A 15218-nucleotide genomic window follows, 5' to 3' on the forward strand; every position below is an offset into this window, starting at 1 on the left:
TAATCTTAACATAAAATTTATAGATTTATAGTCAAAAATATAGCTTAGGTATCAAATAAGACAAGATAGTCATATCCATCGCAAGAACGACATCTTGATGACCCTTTTGAAAAACATACTTACACTTAGAGTTTAACCATGGATTTTGGATATATTTCATATCCATATAAAATAAGTTTTTTCACTAAAGGAAATCTTTTAATTCAAAGTTTAAGATAGGTTTTTAAAATTAAACCCAAAACAGCCTCCGTTCGACTAAGACGGCGTATATTCGATTTTAAGGTGTTCTTTGTGTTTACAAGTTTTATATCCTTATGTTAGCTTGACATACTATCATAATACATGTGTTGAAGTATTTTAAAAGTCAAGTTAGAAGGATTAAGTTTGTTTGCAAACAAGTTTAGAATTAACTAAACTATGTTCTAGTTGTTGTAAGTTATAACCTCATAATAAGATAGCTATATATATATGAATCGAATGAGATTATGAATAACGTGACTACCTCAAATCAACTAAGTGATGTTACTGGAAAAGATAGGAAATAATCTTGGAATCAAAAGTATCTTTGATGGCTTGGAAACTCTTGAAGTATGAACATGGAATGAACAAAAGTTCGAATAAGAATTCTATCTTGAATTAAGATAGTTATAAGTATATAAATTGAAGCAAAGCTTATATATGATTCTTACCTTGATTATAAGATAAAAATCTACTGCAATGAAAGTAGAATTATGGATCCTAAAGAGTTGTTGAGTTGGATTGGAAGTTGGAAGCAAACTTCTTGGAGTTGGAAGATTATCTTGATATGTTCTTGATCAAGCTTTCTTATGATGATTCTAACTTAGCTTTTGATTCTAAAACTTGCTGAATTGTGTTGTGTTCTTGAGAGAGTGTTTGAGTATGTGTGCTTTTAGTTAGAAAAATATGAAGTAGAAATGAAAATGGAATGGATGTATAAGTAGTAAAGATGGCATGAGGTTAAGGTAAGTGTATAGGATCCTTATGTTGAATTTTAGCTAAATGGTTAATACTAGTTGTCAATCCATGGCTCCCACATGTTTCTTGCTGTCCTAAGGTTGGTAAGATCCAGATTTTAATGTGTATATACCAATAGTATATACGTATAGAAACTGGGTACAATACAGGTATAAATACCGTATGAATACGAGTAGAATTCTTGGTGAAATTGAATGGGAATATGAATATAGCTATATTTGTTGAGTATAAGTATATTGATATATGTATTTAAGTCTTTCAAAAGTGTATTAATGCATCTTAATACAATACATATATATTGATTTTAACTTAAGAGTTAATACGTCGATAATCGATACATATATGTATATTGTTTCAAAGTCTTTAAGTTAGTAGTCTCATCTTATATATATAACTCATTGTTATTATACTTAATGAGATACTTAAATATCATTTAATCAAATCATAATATATATATCCAAATATACATTCCTTTAATTAATTATTACGATATATGACGTTCGTGGATCGTCAGACAGACTGGGTGGCCAAATATTTGTATAAAATTCATTCCAAATAACCAAGTCTTAATAAATTTGATTGCCTAACATATTGGAAACCTTAATTATGTAAATATTAATCTTCTATATATTAGCAGAAAAATCCGGGTCGTTACACAAACAAAAGGAAACCCTTGTATATGATCCGTTAAAGCTCACCCATAAAGGAAGTGAAAATGGGCACATATGTTGAAAGAAATCAAAAGCTCTCAATGAGCAATCGTCAACATGGCCCAGCTGGCATCGGGATAATTGCAAGACAGAGATATGTCTGTTAGCGCCACGGGTCATAATTCGATGTTCAAAATCAACCGGAAGTAGAAATACAAACGTTCGTTCGCAGGAGATGCGCATAGCACATAGTTATCCGAGCGCAAACGTATCGTATTCTTCAAATCCTGGAGATCCAATAATGCGGCGACCAATGGGATGACAAGGGATACATCGAACGACCATCGGCGTTTAGTTGTTTGCAATCTATCCGCAGTTGAAGGAGGAATACGTTCGAAAAAATTCAAAGATTCAAAACAAATCTTCAGATCCACACCGAAGCCTGAAACAGAATAAAACAACATTAAGAAGGCCGCATAAGAAGAGAAAACAGAAAAGGAAAAACACACAAACACTTACCAATATTGTGAGTAATATGCCTCAGCGAATAACGGCAGAACCATATTTTGGGCATCAACAACAACAACAACATCAATAATTAACCAAGCAAAGGGGTTATTCATACAACGAAAGGCAATTTTTGATGGCTGCGAATTTATAAAATGAAGCGGTGTTGAAGACACAAGTGTAGCATAGTTGGAAGTAAGAAAAGTGAAAAACCTAGATGATAATCGCAGCTATTTATAGCCACGAAGGAAGCAAGAAGCAATGATGAAAGTGGCATACAGCTGTCTCTTGGAAATTGTTTCAAGATATCGATAAACGGAATATAATCATTAAAAATGACACAATTGCAAAAAAGCGTCTTTTCAGGAGACATACGCATTTAATGCACGTCCACTCAGGCGCTTAACACAGTTTCTTAAGTTTGACAACGCATTTAATGCACGTCTTTTCAGTTTCTTAAGGTATTTCGTATACCCGAGAGACATATTAAATTATTGTGGCTAATATGTTATGATCCAAGTCGGGTCATACCCAATAACAAGCTTACCGACACCTTATATGTATTTAACCTTAGCGATTGGATCGTTAAATAAATACGCGACACTTGGATTTTAGAAAATCGATTTTCTAAAATATTATCACTTGAGATAAATTATTTGGATAATTTAAATGATAAGGAATTAATTATTTATAGGTTTTAAATAATTAAGTTGTGTTATATTTTATAAAATGGTTTATAAAAATGAGTAACTTAACAAATGCATGGTTTTATGTCTTGTTTTATAAAAATTACTTTTTTTTATAAAACCCCTAAGGGTGGCCGATTTTGGGAGGTCAAATGGGGACATGCCCATGCTTGGTTTTGTTACTTTTGAGATCACAAGTCCTTAGGTGCATGCTTGTCTCTTTAACCAAGTAATGGACCAAAATATAGTGGTAACTAGCTTGAAAACTCTTTTTCCTTCCTCTTGGAGTTACTGGTCGAAATTAATACACACAAAAGTGAGAGTTTTTGCTTGTTAATCTAGGTGATTAAGTGTCCTAAATCCTAACTCAAAAAGGGTGGTGTTGGTGCATCAAAAGCTTGGGGTATTTTCACACTTGAGGCTTCAAGTTAGAGGCTTTCATTCATCATCTTCATCATCATCTTGCTCTTTTGAAAATAGCCCTCAAACACACTTGAGGAGGTATATATCTTCTCCTATTTTCTTATATGTAAGCATATGTTTCGAGACTTGATAACAATATGGAATTCATTCAAAATGGTTTAACATATAAACTTGTTTTATAAACAATCATGCTTCCACTTTCTTTAACTATCATAAAATGGTTTTGTGATTATGTTGACATTAAGAACTTGTTGTAATGTTGAATTCCATTAGAATACTATTTGTGTAGAATATTTCCCATATCTCTTCATTCCATGCAGTCATGTGACATAGTTGCAGTCCTTCGGTGTTGATACCTAGGATGTCTTCGTTATCTATTGCTTTCGTTATCTATCAAGCCCCCAGTTTAAATTTACAGAGTGAATTGCTTATTCGCTTCGTGAAATTAAACTCCATGAGCTTTCATTATAATTTGATATTTCGTTCGATTTATCAAAGTCTCCTTCAATGGTTGATTATTTGGCACCGCATATGGTGCCTAATTCTTTTGAGGTTCTTCCTTCAATGGTTGATTATTCGTGTATAACCTCCTTTGGATGTCGTAGTTGTAACGACCCGGTAAAATGTCATTGACGGCGTCATCAACTTAGGTCCCGTAACGTGGTCATAGTCCCTAAATGAGATGCGTTTGACCAAAATTATGTCGCATTCATTTGAAACGTACGTGACTTGCAAGGTTTTAAGTTACCAAATGGTTCGACAAAGAGTTTAAGTTTACAAAAGTATAAATGAAATAACTTGCGACATAATATAAGTTGAAAATCAAGAATGCTATCAATAGCGTATGCATGTAAACTTTAAGTTTGAATCCAAAAGTGCTATCACTAGCGTATGCATGTATGCTTGACCCCAAGCAAGTAATCAAAGTGTGCGAAATCATGTATCAAGTAGCCAAGTATGAACCTGAGAAACATATAGAAAACTGTCAATGAAAAACGTTGGTGAAATCATAGGTGTATTAGTAAACGTTTGAACCACAATATTTAGTATTTCCATAAAGTTGATTATCCAAATCATTTGCATTCCAAAAGTACGTTCGCGAGCACCCAATTATCAAAACTTAACTGTTTTGTACCCTGTTACGTAGTGTTAGAACATACACTATACTCGAAAATATATTTCATCCACTAACGGTAGCGAACCGTCTGAATGAGGGCTCGCCAAGCCCATGTGATCACATAACATAAGTTCACGTTTACACCCTGCAAGTGTAACTAATGATAATTGAATTGAGGCTTTTTGTTCTAACTCGCCGTGAAATGTTTGTTTTCGTACTTGTGTTCAAAGCATAAAAGTATGATACATATATGTTTCTCATCCCATAATTTAAAGAGTAAAAGTTGTTGAAAAGGTGGGACTATGATCTCACCGTAGTTGCATGCCAAAGTACTTAAAATTAAACGTTGTGCAAATGAAAGTTGCTTAGCCTTGACCTAAACTAATAAGTTGTATCAATTACGGGTTACGACACAAGGTCAGGCAAAATATGTTCAATTAGTCCTATGGCTCGTTACAACTCGATTAATATAGCATGTGAATCAAGTTGTCAAGTTTCATGCAATATATAAGTGTAAAAGCACGTTAAAACGATTGCATAAGTGTTTGGTTAAGTTTGACTAAAAGTCAAACTTGATAAAAGTCAAAGTCAACGGGTTCAGGTCGGGTCGGGTATCCTACAATTTTTCTTCAATTAGTAATCATATATGAACATGTTGGCCAAGTTTCATGTTAATCGGAGGTGCGTAGCATAGTTAGAATTAAAGGGTAAACGACTAAGCAAAGCAGAAATCTGCATTTCATTTAGACGGTGTCCAAAATGGCTGGACGGTGTCCAACAATGAAGGACTGGACAGCGTCCAAAGGGTGGGACGGCTTCCAAAACATGGGTTGCTGAAATGCTAAAATTTCACAAGTCTCGAACCAAAACTCATACAAACACAAATTTTGAACCGCAAACACTTAAAATGTATATCATATATCGTTGGAAAGGTATTTTAACGAGGAATACAACTAAGCACATTTCATCAAAAAAGTTCATCATTTACAACAACAAAATCCTCATCGAATGATCGTTAAAAGTTCATTATCAAAGTTTCAAGTTCGTAAAACGCATTTCATGATTCGGGAACCTACTACACACATATAATATGCCATTTTGTAGGTAATTACGCATACAATACAACTAAACACTTACCAACAACATTGAAAAGCATTTAATGCATCAAAAGTTCGTTTTAAAATCTATCAAACCCTAACCAAGAATCACAAAATCAAATATCATGTTAATGTGGGATTTTCATGTCATCTAATATACCAAAACAAAGCTAATGATGCTAGTAACACTTTTAACACATAAGTTTTAACATTTAACAACATTAAATAACCCAAAACTCAAGATTAAACAAACCATTTTTCAAGTTCATGCTAGTTTATGTAAAATAAGCAAATCGAGCAAATAAATCACATATTTATGCTAGACTCGAGCCATCGACACTAACTAACACACTTTTAAGTTTAAAGGTCTAAATTATGAAAATTTGAGAATTTGAAAAGCTTACCCCAAGCTATGAAATTGGTACCAAATTGAAGAGGATGATGCAAGGATCACAAGTATGTAGTTTGTTTTGATGTTTGATTGTGTGACGACCAGGAGATTTCTGACCAAATTTAAACTTAATCTTTATATTATTCCAACACGATAAGCAAAGTCTGTAAAGTTTAGTCTAAAAAATTTTGAACTATTTTCATATATTCATGTGACCTTCGACTGTTCCCGATGATTCACGAACCATTGCTTGTAAATATGTGAATATATATAAATATGTGTATATATAAATATATGTATAATATATATAATAACATGAACATTAATAAACTATTATGTACATTTATTGTTATAAATAAATATGTAAAATAAAATACATTGCAATAAAAAAAACTATTATTTTATATATAATATATGTATATTTCTAGTATATACATATTGTTATATTTAATTTAATTATTTAATATATACTTATTTGTGTAGTAAAATTTTGTAATTTAAAACTGTTTATATATAGTATATTAATATAATTAATTTTGAGCTTAAATGGTAAATGTCTGTAACTTTCGGTTCACGTTTTGTTAGTTTTAATATAGTTATAGTACATGTTCATGAAGGATTGAAATAAAAGTTGAACTGTAAATTGATTGCGAAGATCTTAGATTTGTTAAATATATTTTTACCTTTTTAAGTTTGAATATTAGTACTTCGTACATATAAATTGGAACAGAAAATAAATAATTATCGAATTTTTTTGATCAAGTTTCAAACAGTTAATGAGTGAAATAATTAAATACATTTAAACTAAAAATTTGGGATTTTTAGGAACACTTTTATCCGTAACTGTTTAGCAATGGACACACCCTGTGAAAACTGTAATAATTATGATGCACATTTACTTTCTTTAATTATATTATACGTACTATCATATTCTATATTATTGTTATTGATTGGTTATTGATTCACTATCTATTTGTAATTATAGGACATATACACTGCATCATTTGATTCCCTCTTCTTTCTTCATTATGTTTTCAGTCTCTATCAAACAATCACGAGAGTTTGTTTCTTTCTTTATCTATATCTTTCTCAATCAAGTTATAAAACCAATAACCATCTATCTATTATATAATACTATATATGTACATAATCATACAAAGAATCTACGAAATATTTTTGTTTTTGCTTCCTATTAGAATCACCCTCATCAACATATAAATAATCATCACCTTCAATCTATCTATCTCTTCCATATTTTGGTCGACAATTATCACCAACAACTTGCAACTATTACTGTTTTTGTCTATCTAATCCTATATGTACATATTTATACATGCACAGAAGATATAAAGATAGATATATATCCACTACCACCACTACATTAACAACCCCAACTCATTATGATTGTTGCCACTGATTGCTTGTCTCTTGCTTCTCTTCTTGTTAAGATTCAATCACCACTTCACTAGTTTCAACACCAACGAACCCCATCGACCATCTTCACCCACGATCAACAACCCATTACAACACCATGAACCACCACCTACAACACCAATCCAAATCACCACATACTGTTTTGTTTCCTGTATCGATGAATCAAGAACACCACTATCTCTCTATCCCTCTCTTCTCTCTCTCTACGATCCTTGATCATGAACCCATCATTTGAACCAACACCACAACCACACTTCGAGCAACCCTAGACCAACACTAAAACCACCTCTTGTAGCCACCACCATATCGAACCCAAACCCAAAAGAAAACCCTTTAATTTCTTTTCTCGATGGTAACAACAACGAGACCGCCACCTTCAAACTCTCTCTCTTCTTCCTTCTTCTTTGCGAACACAATAACCGCCATCTTAAACAACCATTTAAACCCACCTATTAAACACCACCTTCATCGTATATTCTGTTGCTACTACCATGATGAATTTCTGTTTGCAACCATATCACAGCCTACTCCTACTCGAATTATTTTGTTTTCTGTTTTTGTTTAAATGGCAGCCATAGCTGCGTTATTTTTTTCTACTCGAACAAACACTGCCATTATAAGGTTATTAATTCTTTGTTGTGGCCAACACCCATTAACCAAATACCCCACCTTTGTCTCCCACTTAATTCATGAAAATTGGCTGATTAGATAAAAAGGTTGATTTCACAGTTATTTTTTTTTGTTTCGGTACCTACTCCAATCGAAAAGTACCAGATCCCACAACCACAATTCACTTTATATCGAGCTAACTTGGGCTTATGGAATGATTGTTGGGCCAACTTTTCCTAGTTACTTTTTCTTTGGGCCGTTATCAAATCATTGATATTAGGCTGCTATTTGAAGATCCTGTCTCCATTGCTCCTGTCGTTCCAGAGGCAGGAACCGAACACGTATTTTCTTTTATTTCCAAGAGTGAAGGTGATGAACGAAGTGATTTTATTATGGTAATACGATGATGGTCATATTTGATGATTTTGTATGATGAAAATAACGATGCAGAGATGATAACGATGATCGTGGCGAGTTATGTAGTGACCCGAACTTTTCCATGTTTATATATATTAAATGAAATTGTTATTTACATGATTAAGTGTTTCCAACATGTTAAGCAATCAAACTTGTTAAGACTTGATTAATTGAAATAGGTTTCATATAGACAATTGACCAACCAAGTTGACCGGTGATTCACGAACGTTAAAACTTGTAAAAACTATATGATGACATATATATGGTTATATATATAGTTAACATGATATTATGATAAGTAAACATATCATTAAGTATATTAACAATGAACTACATATGTAAAAACAAGACTACTAACTTAATGATTTTGAAACGAGACATATATGTAACGATTATCGTTGTAAGGACATTTAATGTATATATATCATATTAAGAGATATTCGTACATCATAATATAATGATAATATAATAATTTAAAATCTCTTTTGATATTATAAACATTGGGTTAACAATATTTAACAAGATCGTTAACCTAAAGGTTTCAAAACAACACTTACATGTAACGACTAACGATGACTTAACGACTCAGTTAAAATGTATATACATGTAGTGTTTTAATATGTAATCATACACTTTTGAAAGACTTCAAGACACTTATCAAAATACTTCTACTTAACAAAAATGCTTTCAATTACATCCTCGTTCAGTTTCATCAACAATTCTACTCGTATGCACCCGTATTCCTACTCGTACAATACACAGCTTTTAGATGTATGTACTATTGGTATATACACTCCAATGATCAGCTATTAGTAGCCCATGTGAGTCGCCTAACACATGTGAGAACCATAATTTGGCAACTAGCATGAAATATCTCATAAAATTACAAAAATATGAGTAATCATTCATGACTTATTTACATGAAAACAAAATTACATATCCTTTATATCTAATCCATACACCAACGACCAAAAACACCTACAAACACTTTCATTCTTCAATTTTCTTCATCTAATTGATCTCTCTCAAGTTCTATCTTCAAGTTCTAAGTGTTCTTCATAAATTCCAAAAGTTCTAGTTTCATAAAATCAAGAATACTTCCAAGATTGCAAGTTTACTTCCAAGTTTTCTAAATCCATTCCAAGTAATCATCCAAGATCAAGAAACCTTTGTTACTTACAGTAGGTTATCTTTCTAATACAAGGTAATAATCATATTCAAACTTTAATTCAATTTCTATAACTATAACAATCTTATTTCGAGTGGAAATCTTACTTGAAATTGTTTTCGTGTCATGATTCTGCTTCAAGAACTTTCAAGCCATCCAAGGATCCTTTGAAGCTTGATCCATTTTTCTCATTTCCATAGGTTTATCCAAGGAACTTGAGGTAGTAATGATGTTCATAACATCATTCGATTCATAATAAAAAGCTGTCTTATTCAACGTTATAAACTTGTAATCATTAGAACATAGTTTAGTTAATTCTAAACTTGTTCGCAAATAAAGTTAATCCTTATAACTAGACTTTTAAAATCAACTAAACACATGTTCTATATCTATATGATATGCTAACTTAATGATTTAAAACCCGGAAATACGATAAACACCATAAAACTGGATATACGCCGTCGTAGTAAAACCGGGGGCTGTTTTGGTTGTGATAATTAAAAGCTAAGAAGAACTTTGATTTAAAAGCTATACTTCTGGAAAAATGATTTTTCTTATGAACATGAAACTATATCCAAAAATCATGGTTAAACTCAAAGTGAAAGTATGTTTTTCAAAATGGTCATCAAGATGTCGTTCTTTCGACGGAAATGACTACCTCTTTCAAAAACGACTTGTAACTTGTATTTTCGACAATAAACTTATACTTTTTCTATTTAGATTCATAAAGTTAAGTTTAATACGAAACCGTGGCCACTGGAATCACTCAAAACGGATTAGAAACGAAGAAATGACGAGTAAAACAAGATTGATAAAAACTACTCATTTTACCTACGTGAAAGTTAGTAATAAATCTATTCCAACCATAACCTAATCAACTTATATTGTATATTATGTAATCTTGAGATACCATAGACACGTATACAATGTTTCGACCTATCATGTTGACCCATCTATATATATATATTGCGGAACAACCATAGACACTCTATATGTGAATGTTGGAGTTAGCTATACAGGGTTGAGGTTGATTCCAAAATATATATATAGTTTGAGTTGTGATCAATACTGAGATACGTATACACTGGGTCGTGGATTGATTCAAGATAATATTTATCGATTTATTTCTGTACATCTAACTGTGGACAACTAGTTGTAGGTTACTAACGAGGACAGCTGACTTAATAAACTTAAAACATCAAAATATATTAAAAGTGTTGTAAATATATTTTGAACATACTTTGATATATATGTATATATTGTTATAGGTTCGTGAATCAACCAGTGGCCAAGTCTTACTTCCCGACGAAGTAAAAATCTGTGAAAGTGAGTTATAGTCCCACTTTTAAAATCTAATATTTTTGGGATGAGAATACATGCAGGTTTTATAAATGATTTACAAAATAGACACAAGTATGTGAAACTACATTCTATGGTTGAATTATCGAAATCGAATATGCCCCTTTTTATTAAGTCTGGTAATCTAAGAATTAGGGAACAGACACCCTAATTGACGCGAATCCTAAAGATAGATCTATTGGGCCTAACAAACCCCATCCAAAGTACCGGATGCTTTAGTACTTCGAAATTTATATCATATCCGAAGGGTGTCCCGGAATGATGGGGATATTCTTATATATGCATCTTGTTAATGTCGGTTACCAGGTGTTCACCATATGAATGATTTTTATCTCTATGTATGGGATGTGTATTGAAATATGAAATCTTGTGGTCTATTGTTACGATTTGATATATATAGGTTAAACCTATAACTCACCAACATTTTTGTTGACGTTTAAAGCATGTTTATTCTCAGGTGAATACTAAGAGCTTCCGCTGTTGCATACTAAAATAAGGACAAGATTTGGAGTCCATGTTTGTATGATATTGTGTAAAAACTGCATTCAAGAAACTGATTTCGATGTAACATATTTGTATTGTAAACCATTATGTAATGGTCGTGTGTAAACAGGATATTTTAGATTATCATTATTTGATAATCTACGTAAAGCTTTTTAAACCTTTATTTATGAAATAAAGGTTATGGTTTGTTTTAAAAATGAATGCAGTCTTTGAAAAACGTCTCATATAGAGGTCAAAACCTCGCAACGAAATCAATTAATATAGAACTTTTTTAATCAATAAGAACGGGACATTTCAGTTGGTATCCGAGCGTTGGTCTTAGAGAACCAGAATTTTGCATTAGTGTGTCTTATCGAGTTTGTTAGGATGCATTAGTGAGTCTGGACTTCGACCGTGTTTACTTGAAAAAAAGAAAGAAAAAAAAAGATTGCTTAACAAATTTGGTTGGAAACTATATATTTTTAACATGTGAATATTATGTGATATATTAATCTCTTAACGTGTTTGATATTATGTAATAGATGTCTACCTCTAGAACTAGTCCCATTGACTCAACTAATAATAATGAAGAGTCAAATGTAAATTGGAATGATTCGTAGACTGATTCACAAGTTCCCGAAGAGGAACCGGGAGAAGAGTCGGAACCGGAAGAAGAATCGGAACCGGAAGAAGAATCGGAACCGGAAGAAGAACCAGTGGGGGAAATAATAAAACGGTTAAGTAGAAGAAAATCCTCAACCAACCGACCAAAGTTAATTATGGTCAACGGTGTTTCCGCCAAGGAAGCAAAATATTGGGAGGATTACCAATTCTCCGATGAATCGGATCCCGACGAGGATTCCGATGATGTTATAGAAATTACCCCAACTGAATTTAAAAAGGCAGAAGAGAACAATAAGGGAAATGGCATAAAAATAGAGCAATCTGATTCTAACCCCAATGAACTTTATATGTATCGTCAACACCCGTATTTCTTAAGTTGAAACAATAACCCGGGAACCTCTAAACCACCAGGTTTTTCTAGACCAATATGGAAAACGACGGCTCATATTAGGGGAACATCATATATCCCTAAAAACTTAGCAAAAAGAACCAAGTTCGAAAAAGAAGAAGCGAGTGAGTCGGAATAAGATAGTTGTATTTGTGCGGTGTAATATATGTAATATAGTGTGCTTATGCTTTACGATATATGTAAAAATTGCTTGTATTAATAAGTATCTTTTATGAATCTAACTCTTGTCTATTTTACAGTATAAAAATACAAAATGGATAGACAACCCAATATTTTAGAAGACTTACCCGGAGACATGATTGATGAAATCTTGTCTAGAGTCGGTCAGAATTCCTCGGCACAACTATTTATGGCAGAATCAGTTTGTAAGACATTCGAAGAACGTTCCAAGAATGACTTGGTTTATAAAAGGCTTTCGTTTGAAAGATGGGGGATATCACATTGGGAAACCCATAAGTTACGAGGTGTTTACTTTGACGCATATATTGCGGGGAACCCAAATGCTATTTTACGCAACGGGTTAAGAAATATTTTGACTCAATGTATCCGAATATAGGACTTCATGATTTAGAAAAAGCGGCTTACATGCAACATAAAGAAGCATGTTATGCTTATGGGTTAGTAATGTTCGCTTCTCACCAAAGTGAGAAAAAGAACATCGGGCTACAACTATTAAACAAAATGTTCCCACAAGTGACGGAGTCGGTAATTGGGGTAAGAAATGGGGTTTTTAGGTTATTACGAGACTGTTGGTCATTACGTAACCTTCGCCCTTTTGACGACGTTACAACACGTTGTCATACTATCGGTCACAACGGTTACGTTCCGCAAGACCAAGGATGGGATGTGGTATTAGTAAAACCAGAATGCATGACTTGTTTCTGGACGTATGAATTACGTGTCTTTGTTGCCTTTGCTGAACGCCTTATTTATTAACTAGAATTATCTTCGCAACTACTTTGTATCAAAGTTTTATGTGCTATATTTCATGCTATATGTAAAATAGCGGTATTGTAAGTTTGCAAGTTATTGTATAAAGGTTTGAATATGATATATTTTTTTTTTTTTTTTTTTTTTGTGATTAGTTTTTCATATAGAATTGTAGTAGTTGAAATGGTATGTTAGCTACTAAGTATGAACTTAACGGGTAGGTACTACCCGAATTAAAGAGTATAAAACGCTAATATGAAGAAAGAGCTTTTATAAATAAGTTCATATTACGCTACGAAATACTATTGACTACTCTTGATATTCTATATGATTAACTCGTTTCATTTGACTATTTTGAAGGAAATGGCACCGACTACTCGACACACCTTGAATATGAGTGAAGAGGAATTCCATGCCTTTCTTGCTTCAAACATAGCCGCAGTACAGGCTGCGCTACATACCAACAATAACCTTGGATCTAGCAGTACAGGAAATCGTGTAGGATGCACCTACAAAGAATTTACTGCCTGTAAACCTTTGGAATTTGATGAAACCGAAGGACCGATCGGATTGAAACGGTGGACCGAGAAGGTCGAATCGGTGTTTGCCATAAGTAAGTGTACTGAAGAGGACAAAGTGAAGTATGCTACGTATACCTTCATAGGTTCTGTGTTAACATGGTGGAATACCTATCTAGAACAAGTGGGACAAGATGATGCTTACGCACAACCGTGGTCAGCATTCAAGCACTTGATGAACGAGAAGTACCGTCCCAGAAGCGAGGTCAATAAGCTCAAGACAGAACTTAGAGGGTTACGAACCCAAGGATTTGATATTACCACGTACGAAAGACGATTCACAGAATTGTGCTTATTGTGTCCGGGAACGTTCGAAGATGAGGAAGAGAAGATCGACGCGTTTGTGAAAGGATTACCGGAAAGAATCCAAGAAGATATAAGTTCACACGAGCCCGCCTCCATACAACAGGCATGTAGAATGGCTCACAAACTAGTGAACCAGATTGAAGAAAGAATTAAAGAACGGACTGCTGAAGAGGCCAATGTGAAGCAAGTCAAAAGAAAGTGGGAGGAAAATAGTGATAAGAATCACCAATACAACAACAACAGCAATTACAACAATAATCGCAACAACTATCCCAACAATCGCAACATCAATCGCAACTACAACAAACGGCCCAACAACAACAACAAAAACAACAACAACAACAACAACAACAACAACAATAACAACAACAACAACAACAACAACAATAACAACAACAACAACAACAACAACAACAACAACAACAACAACAACAACAACAACAACAACAACAACAACAACAACAACAACAACAACAACAACATCAACTACAACAATAATAACCGCAACAACAACAACAATCAGAAGCAGCTATGCCAAAGGTGTGAAAAGTATCACTCGGGGTTCTGCACCAAATTTTGCAACAAGTGTAAAAGAAATGGTCATAGCGCGGCGAAGTGTGTGGTCTACGGACCAGGGGTTAACAGAACGAAAGGAACAAATAGTGTCGAAACGAGTAATGGCGGAGCAAGTAGTGTCGGAGCAAGTTATGCCAATGTAGTTTGTTATAAATGTGGAAAACCGGGCCACATTATTAGAAATTTCCCGAACCACGAGAACACGAATGGACAAGTCCGCGGAAGAGTTTTCAATATTAATGCGGCAGAGGCACAGGAAGACCCGGAGCTTGTTAAGGGTACGTTTCTTATTGACAATAAATCTACTTACGTTTTATTTGATTCGGGTGCGGATAGAAGCTATATGAGTAGAGATTTTTGTGCTAAATTAAGTTGCCCATTGACGCCTTTGGATAGTAAATTTTTACTCGAATTAGCAAATGGTAAATTAATTTCAGCAGATAATATATGTCGGAATT

Source organism: Rutidosis leptorrhynchoides, chromosome 11 (assembly GCF_046630445.1).
Source record: "Rutidosis leptorrhynchoides isolate AG116_Rl617_1_P2 chromosome 11, CSIRO_AGI_Rlap_v1, whole genome shotgun sequence".
In the NCBI taxonomy this organism is placed as follows: domain Eukaryota; kingdom Viridiplantae; phylum Streptophyta; class Magnoliopsida; order Asterales; family Asteraceae; genus Rutidosis; species Rutidosis leptorrhynchoides.